At 45.7% G+C, this 14571-nt stretch overlaps 1 protein-coding gene across 1 annotated transcript in view; it reads right to left on the bottom strand.

Annotated features, from left to right (window-relative positions):
- Positions 1–14571, bottom strand: part of ZNF683 (zinc finger protein 683) — a 334807-nt gene that overhangs the window by 213626 nt on the left and 106610 nt on the right. The gene's annotated exons all lie outside the window — the stretch shown is intronic.

The following is a 14571-nucleotide window of genomic DNA, read 5'->3' as shown; positions in this document are numbered from 1 at the left end:
GCAACATACGCAAATTACCATTTGGTGTTAATAATGCTGTTAATGAGCAAGTGGTAGCCCATTCTTCCTCCATCAGTGGATCAATTAGGTTAGTATTCCATCTATCCAATGCGTCCTGTGTCATGCTCCCTATATCTTCTTGTAATTTGACATATAGCCTAGACACCAGGTGCGGGGCTGTGGGTGCTGTAATTAACAGTTGTAATGTGGATAGCTGTGTCAGTTCTACTGGATATGACGCATATAATTTCTTTATTGCCCCTTGCAGTCGGTGGTACGTAAATCGGAACAATAATGTCAGATTGCTTATGTAAGTAAGAACAGTGAGCTATCTAAAAGTACCATTGCAATATACGTCTCCCATGGTATCCATTCCCACTTGATGCAGCAGACCCATCCCTACCTCCTCCTGTGTGACAGATATTTCAGGATGAAGGCACATAGAGAGGTAGTTTGTTAGCTTTACGTCCCATTATCCGCTAGGCTCTGTTCGTTGTGTCTATCGTGTTTATGTCCCTATTGTGTAAGGGGAGTCGTTTGTAGGTTAGAATGGCATCTAGCGGTGTCGGTAAGGCATCACCTTCTTATATCGCCACATGTGTCAAATATGGGATTTTATGGTACCAACAATGTGTGTATTGTGCCTGCGCACATAAACAATATAGAAAAAACCTGGAACCTTACGTTGAATAAAACAGGGATGAAATGACGAAATGATGAAAAAATAACAGACAGCAGCAGCAGTGCCCCAGTACCCCTGACAGACCCACCGGTTCCGGCGATCTGAGTCTAGAGTTCTGAGACCTGAGACCCGAGATCTTCGATGCATGCAGTTTTACCTTTGAGGCCGTGGTGGATAAGGAGCCACGGGAGTCACCTTCACAGCTCTGGGAACGGAGCAGAGTTTTTTGCGAGGGCAGCCCCGGCAGTTAAGGAGCTGGAGGTGTCTACACGGAGTCACGGAGTCAGCCGCAGGATTCTGCACGGCATCATCACAGCTCTGAGAAAGGAACGGAGCAGAGCAAAGGGGGGCCCCTGGCGGATAAGGAGCCGCATGAAATCACTACGGCTGTGAGCTCAGTTCAGAAGAGTGGCAAGACCGGGACAGCCCACCCGGCCTGGTAGAGCCGGGTTGAGGAAAAAATATATAATATAACGGAGAAAACGAAAAGCAAGGAAATCGCCTTTCAGAGCCTTTTCAGAGCCCTGGGCCGGCGTCACGATAATACAGGGCGCATCAACGCTACAGCCACTGTCACAGTATGTGAGTAGATTTCACCCCCCCAGGATATAGTCTTCAGAGCTGTATTTACCTTCAGTGGTGTTGCTGTTTGGCGTGGGGGGGGGTACTCGAACTGCATTTGGCTTCTTGGATTCTGCTTGTCTGCTTTTCTGCCAGCCTGCTACCTGATGCTACCTGCTGCTACCTGCTGCTACCTCCTGCCTGACTGACTAACTTTTGGGGCTTCATCAGAACACCTTCTCACTGGGAGTAAGAAAGGGAGATTGCCACGCCCCTGATTCTCAGGCCACAGGGAGTGTCAACCGATTTTTAGGTTTCGCTGGAGCACGGAGCGATAGCTCCGCCTCCAGAGAAATCTGTAGTCTTCAGTAAGGGACTCTTGGAATACGCCCTCTGTTGCCCTCTGTTCCATTGGCTAGCTCCATAAATGGAGGCTAGCCATTGGAACAGAGATCTGTCCGTCAAGGCCGGACCAGATTCGGGGGCGTTCCCGAGATTTTTTCCCTGGGCGTTCCCTCTGTGTAGTCATCGGGCGGTGGGCGGAGTTTCGTGTTTTTTTTTGGGGTGTTTGTGTACGTCATTATGCCGACCACGGCTGCCGGAAGAAGTCCAGGTGAGTGCATTCCTTTCCCGCCCCCCCCTGTCCATGCGCCGTTCTCCCCCCCCCATACCCCCCCCCGCGTGCCGGTTACCGCCCCCTCCCACTGTCCGTCCGTAAATGCTTTTTTTTTTTTTTTTCCACTCTCTTTTCTTTGTTCCCAAGTCTTTGTGCTTTCCAGCCATGCCTAGCCTGGTAGTGCCGGGGATCATGGAGAGGAACGGGGGCTTCGCAGCCGAGCTGGGGAGCTCAAGCTTCGGGGCGGTGGCGGCAAGGAGCAGAGGGCGGCGCTGCTGGAGGACGAGCGGGCGCTGCAGCTCGCGCTGGACCAGCTCTGCCTGCTGGGGCTGGGAGAGCTCCCGGCCAGCGCCGGCGTGGTGGCGGTGCAGGAGCAGCAGGAGGACAGCAACAACAACACCGGCCTCAGCCACAACCACCAGCAGCAGCTGCCCCCCAAGGGCGAGAACAAGTTGTGCACCCTGTACAAGGAGCCAGAGCTGCGGCTGAAGAGCTCCAACACCACCGAGTGCGTGCCGGTGCCCAGCTCCGAGCACGTGGCCGAGATTGTGGGCAGGCAAGGTAAGTGGTGCCCATTGTCTGCCCCCCCTCACTGACTGTGTCCATTGGGGGATCCCCTTGTCTCCCTGGCCCGCCTCCGCTGCTCCACAGCCCGAGGCTCTGTTAATCAATAATCAATAACATCCAATGGTGATCAGCTCCCCCTCCGTGATCAAAACCAGCGATATCCGGGCATCCTGCGGCCTCGGGGCTTCCACATCCATCCAATCGATCGGATCGATACACAATCTCGGGATCTGTACCGTCCCCCCTCTCCGGTCAGATGCTGCCTGCACCGGGCGCCCCCTCCTGTCCGCACACGGGGTGGCGGGAATCAAGCGCAGCTTCCCCGCTCCATCCACGGCCGCTGCGATCCGACCAGCAGCAGGGTGTGTCCGTCTGTCTGCTGCTACCAATCGAGGATCGATGCCGCCCGGATCCCGAGAGCAGCCCTCCTCCCCGGCAGAGGCGCGCTCACCTCCCCGGATGCACCCAGCTGTCAATGCGCCTGGAAGCAGCCTGTGCGCTCTCAAGCGGGAGGGGGCACGCGAGCACTCCTCCAATCAATCCACAATCGATACCCTCAGGATCCAGGGTATGGGAAGACCTCCGAGAGAGGCCCCCTCTGCTGGCAGAGATGTGTTTACCTCCCCGGCTGAACCAAGCTGTCAATGCGCCTGGAAGCAGTCTGTGCGCTCTCAGGCGGGATGGGCCACTCCTCCAATCAATCCACAATCGATACCCTCAGGATCCAGGGTATGGGAAGACCTCCGAGAGCTGGCCTCCTCTGCCGCTAGAGATGTGCTTATCTTCCGAGCCTGTAGCAAGCGTTGATGCGCCTAGAAGCACCCTGAGCGCTCACAGACTGAAGAGGCACATGGACACCCCTCCAATCAATCCATAATCGATACCCTCCGGGTCCAGGGCATCAGGAAACCTTTGAGAGAACAGCTCCTTTTTGTGGCCGAGATTTGGTTTCCTCCTCCGACTGAAGCAGGTGTTCGAGCGCCTAAAAGCAGTCTGAGCGCTCACGGGAGCACCTCCCCTTCTATTGATCCATCATCGATACCCTCCGGGTACAGGATATCAGAATACCTCCGTGAACGTGTGTTGAGTGTTGAGTGTGTTGGTTCCTTCCCCCGGCTTAGCCGCCGCTATAGCGCCTCTCCTGGTGGCAGCCTGCGCCCGATGCCCCGAGCAGCAGCACCCTGGCACTCTTACCCACCAGCTCTCCGGTCTCCGGTGGCACCGCACTCCCAGGAGCCGCACTGATCAGACCGGCCTCCTCTGAGTGTCAAAGAGGGAAGCACAGCACAGGAAACACCCGGCTGCGAATAAATACAAGCAGCAGCAGCAGGCAGCAAACCCGCGCGCGGCCCCGTGCCAGCCACTGGGGGCCAAGTCAATGTTGTCAGGACACTTCCATTTTTAAACACAGGCTTATTTTATACTACGAATTGTTTTTGTATTTAATATCGCTTAAAAGAACTTGATATACAATAACTTATAACCTGTTACTATTCAAGAACGCATTTCACTACGATGCGCTATGTAGTCCAAGCCTGAACTCGAGTAGCCTCTAAATACTGTGTTTACTGGGCAGGTTTTTCTGTCTTCGTCTTTTGCAGCTTCAATGCGCTATAAATTACAAGTGTTAATATGAACAAAATCCATGTTAAGAGTGTGATCCACCTCCAAAATGAGAGCGGCCGAGGCCTTCTGTGATTTACGAGTTGAATGGATGAAACAGCTCAGCTGGTGAGTTAACCGCCCGAGCTATCTCCCGGTGAAGCAGTACTTCTAAAGGCGTCACTTCTTTTAAAACAAGCATTTACAATGCAACGGTTTCGCCTTTGGAAAAGTTAAAGCTATTGGCAATGTAAATGACAATGCCATTTATTTATCTGTTTTCTTAACCAACACATAAATACAAATTTTGTCATTTACAATGCCAATAGCTCAAACTTTTCCAAAGGCGAAACCGTTGCATTGTAAATGCTTGTTCTTATTCTTTCTCTTAAGGGATCCGGCGCCAGGGAGCGTCAACAAAATCATTTTTTTGTATAAAGGATTCTGCAGGCTTATGCCATATGTCACCGCTGCTGCAAGTGGAGTGGTGTGGCTCACTGGTTAGAGGCGGCAGACCCCTAAGCAGAGAATGGCCCGGGACCAGGGTTCAATTCCCGACGCGGCAGGGTCGTGGACCAGGGTCAAAACAGACTCGATAATTCTCGCCTCGGTGCCTACTCTAACCAGGGAACTCACTCGGCAACTCTGGGCATTAAGCTTGCCTTATCTCTACAACGGCCCCCCACAGACGCCGGGGATGCCTGGTTTCACCTTGGAGATACCCAGAAAGGGAACATCTCACAGGGAAAACCAGGACGGGTTCCCCAGCGGTCTTCAGCGCCAGGATACTCCATGGAGTCGCAGTGCGCTTTACAAGTACACCCACATTTACATTTACATTTTGTACAAGACGGGAAGTGCAAGTCAAGTACCTTGGGAGCCCCTATTATTTATTATCTGAGTGCGGTACAGCTTATTCACTTTAGTAATTACTGCTACAACTCAGCCCAATACAACTAAAGGGGTAGCTATCCTGGCACGGGGAGCGAGATACAGTTCGTAAAATCAGCTGCAGATAAATTTGGCCGATGGGCCATTACAGAATGCAAGAATGGAAAAGGGAATAAACTTACGATCTGCTCTATATATGGCTGTGTCACTGATAATCCAGAACTATTAAATTTTTTATCAAATGAATTAGTGCATTGGCCGGCGCCACTGATTGTGTGTGGAGATATAAACTTAAATCTCCCATTGATTTGGTCCTCCACGCCAAACTTTATCTATCATGGTAGAAAACCTAAAACATTTAATGCTCTTAATGATTTCTGTAGTACCCACGCGATCTCCGATTGTTGGGAGATGAAATTTCCAACCAATCCTGGGTATACTTTTTTTCACACCCTCATGTTAAATTTTCCAGACTTGATTATTTTTTTGTGTCTAATTTCATATTACCTTTTTGTTCAGTTGCTCGCTTACCAAGGGTTTTTTCTGACCATAATCCATTAATTATTACTGTAGAAATGGGGGGTCACTTAAGTGCACGCAGTAATTGGACATTTGAAAGAGCTTTATTGACTAATGCCAAATACTGCAATATGATGGAAATGTGGATCCCAGACTTTTTAATTAATAACCTTGGGAGTGCTCCTTTAGAGGTTGTCTGGGATACATTGAAGGCCGGAGTAAGGGGAGAAACCCTTAGATTTTCGATCAGGCATAACCAAGAAGCTAAACAAGAACTAATCAAATTACAAAATAATCTCCTCAGCAAAGAGGAAGATTTGATGACTGCTGTACAGAATGACGCAGACATAGAAGGAGCTGTAAGAAGAGTGGCAATCGCAAGAAATGTAATAACAGAAATACTAACTACCAAAACTGTATTAAAAGCTACCATGAACAGAGAGAAAATCTACGAGCTTAACGAACAGGTAGGACATCAACTAGCTGTCCGTACCAGACAGCAGACTAGTAATAATACAATTACTAAAATTAGAGATCCAATTAAAGGTATTACTAACGAGCCAAAAGAGATTAGGGAAGCTTTTCATAATTATTACAAGGATCTTTACACCGAGACCGGGAAGAATCAATCTAAAATAAATGAATATTTGGACTATGGCACAGGGATTCAATTACCTAAGACTGACAAAGAAAAACTTGAAGAAATACCATGTTGGATTGAAATCCTTCTGTCTATTAATACCTACCTGCTGGTAAAGCTACGGGTTTAGACGGAATTCCAACGGAATTCTACGCTAAATTTCATAAGCAATTAAAAGAAATTATGACCAAGCTTATAATACAGGTATTTCGGGGGGGGCATGCACCGGAATCTTGGAACAAGGCCAAAATTATCGTCTTTCCAAAAAAAGACAAAGATCCGACTGAACTAGGGGCTTACCGTCCTATTACCTTGATAAATAATGACGCAAAAATTTACTCCAAATTATTAGCTACTCGACTAGCCCCGGTTATCCATAAAATATTCTCCGTCAGGCAGCATATGTTCCCGGTAGATCCACCACAGATCATATTCAGAGGGTGATCACACGTATTTGACATGGCAGAAGTAACAGGAGACCCTATGGCATTAATTTCTCTTAGATGCCGAAAAAGCTTTTGATAGGGTCTCCTGGGATTATTTATGGACCGCCATGTCAAAGAGTGGGATTGGGAAGGTATTTATCAACGCGGTACGTAAGATGTATGTCAACCCAAAAACTGTGGTCTCGATTAATGGTGAAAATTCCGCTTCAATTGAAGTAACAAGAGGTACAAGGCAGGGTTGTCCATGCTCCCCGCTGTTATTTGCCATTTTCATTGATCCGTTCATCCACAGACTGGAAGAAAATACATCTATAACTCCCATAAAGACATCTAATGGTGATACTAAGTCTTTAGCGTATGCTGATGATATTGCTATCGTGACAGCCGATCCGAATAAATCTGTGGAGGAAATGGAAAAAGAGGCAAATAAATTTGGGGAAATCTCGGAGTATAAACTAAACCAATCTAAAACCCAAATTATAATCAATAATAAATGTAATTTTGTGGATGATAGAGTAACGGACAAAGCAATATATTTGGGTGTCAATCTCACTGCTAATCTAAATAACTTGGTTAAACTTAATATGGATCCCCTAATTAAACAAACCGAAAAAGGCTTTAAAAAATTCCATAATTTGCATCTAACAATCATAGGAAGGTGTAATGTAATAAAAATGTTATATCTTCCCAAATTTGTATATTTTTTCCGCACTATTTATTTGAATTTTGAACCATTATTATTTAAGGAAATTGATAGAATTTTCTCCCACTTTATTTGGAACTATGGGAAAACTCGTAAAGCTAACAAATGTATTACCCTACCGATAGATAGAGGTGGCCTGGCACTCCCCAACTTAAAAATTTACTGGTGGGCAACAATTCTTAAATACAGTAATTTATTGCTTGGGCTCGACTACTCTCGACTTATAGTCTGGAGAAAGCAATTTATGGCAGGAAAGGTTTAAAAAAAAAAAGAGGGGTTTAAAAATTTGGTACCCATTAACTCACTGTGATTATTAATTGTCTTGTATATCTGGTCCCAAATAATTACTCGCTATGTTCAGTTTAAGAAGGGAAGGGGAAGAGAAAAGGGGGGAAAAAAATAATATATATATATATATGGTCCAGTGGAAGGCTAGAGTAGCCGAAACGCGTAGGCCGTCCGTTTTTTGATGAACTATATCCTGCACATGGTGTGTGAATAAAGAATAAGTTGTGAAAAACTTACTGCTGCTGTGCTGTGACTTCTGCCGACGAGTGGGGGGCAAGGAGAATTCAGAAAAAAATATATATATATATATATGTTACATGTTCAAACTATGCGTATATCGGACTATGTATATATTTATAAAATTATTTGCCTGTATTGGAGGGTGGGGAGGGGGCGTGGGGGGGGGGGCGGTGATGGGATAAAATGTTAAAATCTCAATAAAGAACTGTTTTAAAAAAAAAAAAGAAAAAACCTGGAACCTTAAAGCCACCCTTCGAGTAAGGCAAAGTGAGGACTTTCATTTGTATACGGGCCTGTTTACCCGCCCATATTGATCGAATCACCATAGTAGAAATCCTACGAAACACCTCTGCTGGGGGTTGAATGGGAATATTATTAAATAAATATAGCAATTTTGGCAAAATAACCATCTTCACAATGGCCAGTCTGTCCGCTAATGACAGTGGTAACTGAATCCACCTCCCTATTTTGTCTTCCAGGTCACTTGAAGTGGTTTTTAAAACAGTATTAGTTGTATTAAAAAAGAGCTTGTTGTGTGTCACATCTAGTTCAGGGGGCAATGGGCAAGTAGGGGCTATTGGGCCTCCGCCTTGGGGCAAGGGTGGTTTATCTTGGATGTCCTAGAGTTTGTCCTACTTTGGATGCACAAACTTGCCCATGTACAGATCCTTCAGCACTTGATTCTCAGTGATAGCACTTTGGAGCATTCAAATACTTCTCAGGGAGGTAGTGTAGGGGTATGGAAACTCAGAACTCAGATCATCCAGCAGAGCAATATCTGTTTGTCCAACTCAGTGCTTTATTTGGACAAGAAACATACCTAATACACACACTTAAAACGATATACTGCTGCAGGTACAATAATATGCACTGAAACTTAAGCTACTGCACTTTGGGATACTGTCTTCACTGTGTTTCTCTTCTCCCTTTCACATGAGTCCCTCCTCTTGTGAGTCTAGGCAGGTCCCTGTTAGGTTAGTTTCATGAGACATTGATCAAGGCTTACGGACAGGTACACCAGTTCAATTACGGTTGTGCTCAGTTGAATAAAGTCTCCTATATACAGTCTCCCCACAATGCAGGTCTCTATGTGTTTCAGCATCACAAGTCTCCGATTTCGCATGCTCCTAGGATGAGAGGGGCCCTTGGTAAGCCACAGCAGTATGGGGCAGCCAGAGCTGCAGCCGTGAATCCTTCAGTGAATGCATCCCTCCGGGTCACAGGACAGTTAGAGGACATCATTTGTGTCAAGGGCAGGGGTAGGCCTCTGCACATGTTATATTAGTGTGAGCCTAGAGCCAAAATCAAAAACTAGGGTATAAGTGAGTCACAGTCAAGTACTCAGAACATGGCAACATGACTGTTTACCCCACAGGGAACATTCTTAGTCCAACAGCATGTCCAGGCGATATTATGTTTTTCCTAAATTAATATGGCTTATCTTACGGTCTTTTCGATACATAGATGTACTTGTCTCTTATAAATATGTTATTTTGTGGATACTAAACAAGTGCAAATTTTGTCTCAATATATAATCATTGTTGTAAATATACATTATTTCCAGTTGTTGCCAGTCTCTACACAGTGCACACTTGCAGGAATAGCCACTCCTCACCCTCTGAATGATTAGTAGCTTGGACGGTTTTTAAAAATTTTATTCACAAGAACGATGATTTGGAAACACATAGAGATCAGATCCCTCCTCAAGAAACCCTCCACTGACCCCAGCGAACTCGAGAACTACAGCCCCATCCCTCTGCTCCCCTTCCCCACCAAAGTCCGAGAGAAGGCCATCAACTTCCAACTCACCCAACACCTGGAAAGAAAGAACCTGCTGGACACCTCCCAATCTGGTCTCAGAGCCAACCACAGCACAGAGACCGCCCTGATTGCTGCCACCAATGACATTAGAACCCTCATTGACAGGGGATAAAGAGCAGCCCTGATCCTCATCGACCTCTCAGCAGCGTCCAATACAATATCCCACCACACCCTCATCGAGAGACTCCACCACATGGAGATCCAGGGAGAGACCCTCAAATAGATCACATCCTTTCTCATGGGATGAACCTTAGAATCTGCCTACCACACTTCACTTCAGAACCCAAGAGCATCTTTGTTGCGTCCCTCAAGACTCATCACTCAGTCCTACCCTGTTCAACACATTACTGACTCCCCTAGCCAACATTGTGATTACCCATGGCTTCAACATCATACCCTACACAAATGACACCCAGCTCAACCTCTCACTTTATGAAGACTCCTACACCACGAGGAGCAATTTCTGCACCTGCATGATGAGTGTCGACGACCGGATGAAGACCAGCTGCCTGAATCTCAACACTGACAAGACGGAAACGCTGATTTATGGAAACAACACCTCCCCAAGGAACGACACCTGGTGGCCCTTCATACTCAGACCTACACCCACACCAACAGACCACACCCACAACCTTGGCATCATCATGATGAGCAAACTCACCATGAAAAGCCAGATCAACGCAGTCTCCTTTGCCTGCTTCCACACCCTCTACATGCTCCGAAAGATTTTCAGATGACTCCCGTCAACACAAGGTAACTGTCACTCAGGTCCTAGTCACCAGTCGGATGGACTACATTCCAGCACTGCACACAGGAATCACCATCCAAATCCTGAAGAGACTCCAGATGATACAGAACTCAACTCCAGACTCTTCCTAGCCCTCCCCAAATGGACCAACATCACCACCACTTCATGAACCCACACTGCCTCTCCATCCAGAAAAGATGCCAATTCAAGATGCTGACAAATGCCTAAAAGCCCTTCCATGACCAAGGACCAGCATACATCAACCATCACCTGAACTTCCACCAACCCTCCAGACACTTGCCTTCAGCATCCCTCACCCTCGCACACACTCCCCGCATCCGCCAAAGCTAAAGTGGAGGATGCTCCTTCTCCTACCTTGCCGCCAAGTCCTGGTAGAACCTTCCCCTTCACCTCCAAACATCATCCCTTCCTGAATTTCGAAAGACAAAATCCTAACTTAAGACAAAATCCTAACTTAAGACTACTAAATGCCTTCTGTGAATACCAAAAGTAGTAAGTTTAGGAATTTGCCGTAAGTTAGTTCTGTGAATCTGCCCCCTAGTGCCTGGATACCCTTGTAGTTGATTAGCCATGCTCTACAAATCCAAATTGAGTGATTGATTGATTGATGAGTTGGTAGCAAGGAAAGCTGACTGGAACCAATACAGTTAACATTCCTTGTAGCCTGGTTGCTGTCTTGCTCAAGGGAGACCTGCCCTATGTCCTGGAGAGCTTAACTGCATCCGGTAGAACTGGGAGTCACCACAAGCCCTTAGCATGGGGCAGAAGATGTGAATAGAGAGAGCTGTTGAGGGACCGTCAGACATGATAAGAGGCCTCAGGGTCACAAAAAAAAGCTCTGGTAGAAGGGTCCGCCAGCCATAATACCTGAAGTGGTAGTACCTTAGAACATCCTGATTCCTGGGCAATACAGCTGAAGTCCTCCTCACCAATGGCCTTGATGTTTGGCTAGCAAACCTGCATTACATCTCATCCACCAATTTCACCCTCTTGCATCCCTTCCCCTTGCACAACCACAATTCCAGAGCTCAATACAGTTTACCAGATAACAAAACAGAAAAACATGTACAGTCACTCACCTTTACTCTCATCAAGGCTTCACCAATCACTCATCAATGTTGCAAATGCCTGTGGGTTAGCAGAATCACCTGCAGACCCATGTCCTCATGACTATCTCTGCAGCCAATCCAATCAGAACAGCCAACAACTCATTGAATATAGGTATTTATCCATAGGGACTCTAAATGCCTTACATAAAATTCTCCCTAAACCAAACAGGCTTTGAGTCAAGAGATCCTTCTAACCGTCTAATAACAGACTATTTTTGGTCAAAGAAATAGAGCGATTGAAAGATCTGCCTCAAAACATATATCTACATTCAGATAAAACTACCTGTTTAAGAATTCCAAAACAGATTCTACTATGGCTGAGGCACAGAAGCAGCAATGCTTTCCACATGAGATGATTTTATAACAAGTGTGAATAAAAACTGGAGAACCGCCATGCCTATTACTTGAACTCTCCCTTGCCTTTGATACTATTCACCATCCTGAGCTTCTATGGAGACTTGACATTATCAAAGTGCAGGGCCCATAACTGAAGCAGATTGCATCTTTTCTATCAGGCAGATCATCATCTCACTGCTCCCTTCATGTCAGATCCATTAATTCACAACTAACAGACCAAACATCCTTAACCCCTCATTAGCATTTACTTTGTGCTATATTGCATCCAATATGCTTCTTCAATTTCCAGTGTTACTGTTAAGTAGATCAAAAAACAAATCATCCTTAAGTATGAAAACTCATCTGGTTTGACCCATACTCAATCGGACAATATCTCAGAGTCAAATCATTGATGATATCTCACCACAGCAAAATAAACACATCACAAATCGAAATATCCATATGCAGTAAATGGATCAAACACCGCCCATCAACAATAGGGCCTCAGCAAGTAGGCCCGCTACCAACAAATGAGCCTAACTAAGGAACCTAGGGATAAATACGGACTCCAGTCCTTCACTTGTAATAAGATTGTGTTTGTATAATATGTTTAAACTGCAGCTTGGCACTTCTTTCCCTCATATTGGCTATAAAGATATCTCCGGCTATAGTGCTTGAAATGCTTGTCCCGCCCCACTGACTGAAGAGTTAGCCCTCCCATTCCCTCCCACTTCCTTGAAAGTCAGGTATAGCTGCAACCCTGCCTGGGAGTGCATGTCCATGCTCAGGCAGCATTGCAGGCCCAGTGCTGCTACCTGTAAACTGCATGAGCATTCACAGGATCAGGCAGCAATGAAGGGCGTGTGCTGCTGCAAATGCATACATGTCCAAGCTGCTCCACTGCAGAGTAGGTCTTGCGCTGGTGCTCACTCGTAGTTGGAGTGCAGGTTGACATACAGGGGGCATTGCAGGGCTTAGGCTGCTACAGCCTCTAAACCATACTGCATTTCCAGGTTCTGCTCCGGAATAGTCAAGTGATCCTCATTTGATGGGTCCGACCTTAAGTTGACAGTGACTAGTGACACAATATCGGGCCATGACCCTACAAAATAGTGATCTAGTAATATGCTTTTAAATTTGAGCCACAAATTTGTGAGAGGATGTGGCCTAATGGCTAGAGTGGTCATCCTCGAAGCTGGGGACCAGGTTCGAGTCTCAGCAGGGACGCTCAACATCCTGTGATTTTGGGCAAATCAATTAGGGCTAGATGTAGGTAGGCTATTACCGGTCGGTAACGGCGGAATTCGGCCGTTACCGACCGGTAATAGACTTTTCCTATGTAGGAGGCTTTTTTACCGATTCGGTAAATAACAAATCGGTATTTATCTATTCGGTATTTACTGAATCATCATTTACCGATTCGGTATTTACCGAATCGGTAAATGAGATGTAGGAAACCCTGTAAACAGTGCTTCTGGGCTTTAAGGATTCGTTATTTACCACCAACTATTAGTTGGTTGTAAATAACGAATTCCTATGTAAATGCAAATATGTGCATTTACACCTGTGCCATGTGACAGACATACATGCCCTTAGGGCAATGAATGGCAAATACCGAATCGGTAATTACCGATTCGGTATTTTTTACCGAATTATTATCTACATAGCAATTACCGATTCGAAAATACCGAATCGGTAAAATTCGGTATTTTCGAATCAGTAATTTACAATTACCTACATCTAGCCATTAATCTCTCTGTGCATAACACAATGAATGTGTCCTTCTGTAAGCAACTGGGCCTCATGTTAAGTGCTCTGATACCTTTGGGTCAAGTTTGCTCTACATATAAAACTCTGCAACAAAATAAAACAGTGACAGAGCAGCCCTGTTACAAGTTGGGCAGGTTGAGAGCTGCACAGCAGCCTGCTGCTGTGGTTCGCACCTTCACTGCAGTCTATGAGCTACTTTCAGATATTTGTCTGAGGTGCCAGGACAACACAGGAGGTGTGAATAGCAGAAAGGAAGTCCCCCTGACCACAAGGGCAGTCAGCCCATGAAACCCTTCACACCTCGCTGCGAGATGGCTGAAAATAGATGCCATCAGCTCTTAGCAGAGATGCAATGCAACTCTCTGCTGCACTCCCCTAACCCAACCCGCATACAGAGGTCACACCAGCTCAGCAAATACACCCACATACATACCGAACTCATACACCCACACAGAACATGCGCTGGTATATACACACAGCTGTTATATAGATTATCCACCCACCCTCATCGAACATGCACATATGCACAGAGTTAGCACCCAAATCCACACACATCATGCACTAGTATATACACACAGATGATACATAGATAAGGCTTCCATTTTTCAGTTTTTACTGATTTTGTACAGATAAATACATACAAAAAACAATGTGTTTCATGTCTGTATTTATTTTTAAATGCACAAAAATACTGAAAATGGTGCTTCTTGTGAGACTCTCCATGCTGTATTTCATAAATTCCAGGCAAAAGCTAAGCAGATAGATAGGATGGAGAGTTAAAAAAACAGGATGACGTCCTTAAATACAGGCATATGTTAACATATATTTGTAATATAACACTAATATGTACCTGTGAGTGTAGTCTTTTGTTATACGTGGCTGTTTAATTAGCTAAAACATGAAGGCATCCATGTATGAGTGCACGTCCAACAGTTAAATAAAGGCGGAAATATACCATTTTACAGCTCCATTTATTCTCAAAACACAAAATAAATATTGATAAATACCAAT

Source organism: Lissotriton helveticus, chromosome 3_1 (genome assembly GCF_964261635.1).
Source record: "Lissotriton helveticus chromosome 3_1, aLisHel1.1, whole genome shotgun sequence".
Classification (NCBI taxonomy): Eukaryota; Metazoa; Chordata; class Amphibia; order Caudata; family Salamandridae; genus Lissotriton; species Lissotriton helveticus.
This window is presented reverse-complemented; position numbering and strand designations above follow the sequence as displayed.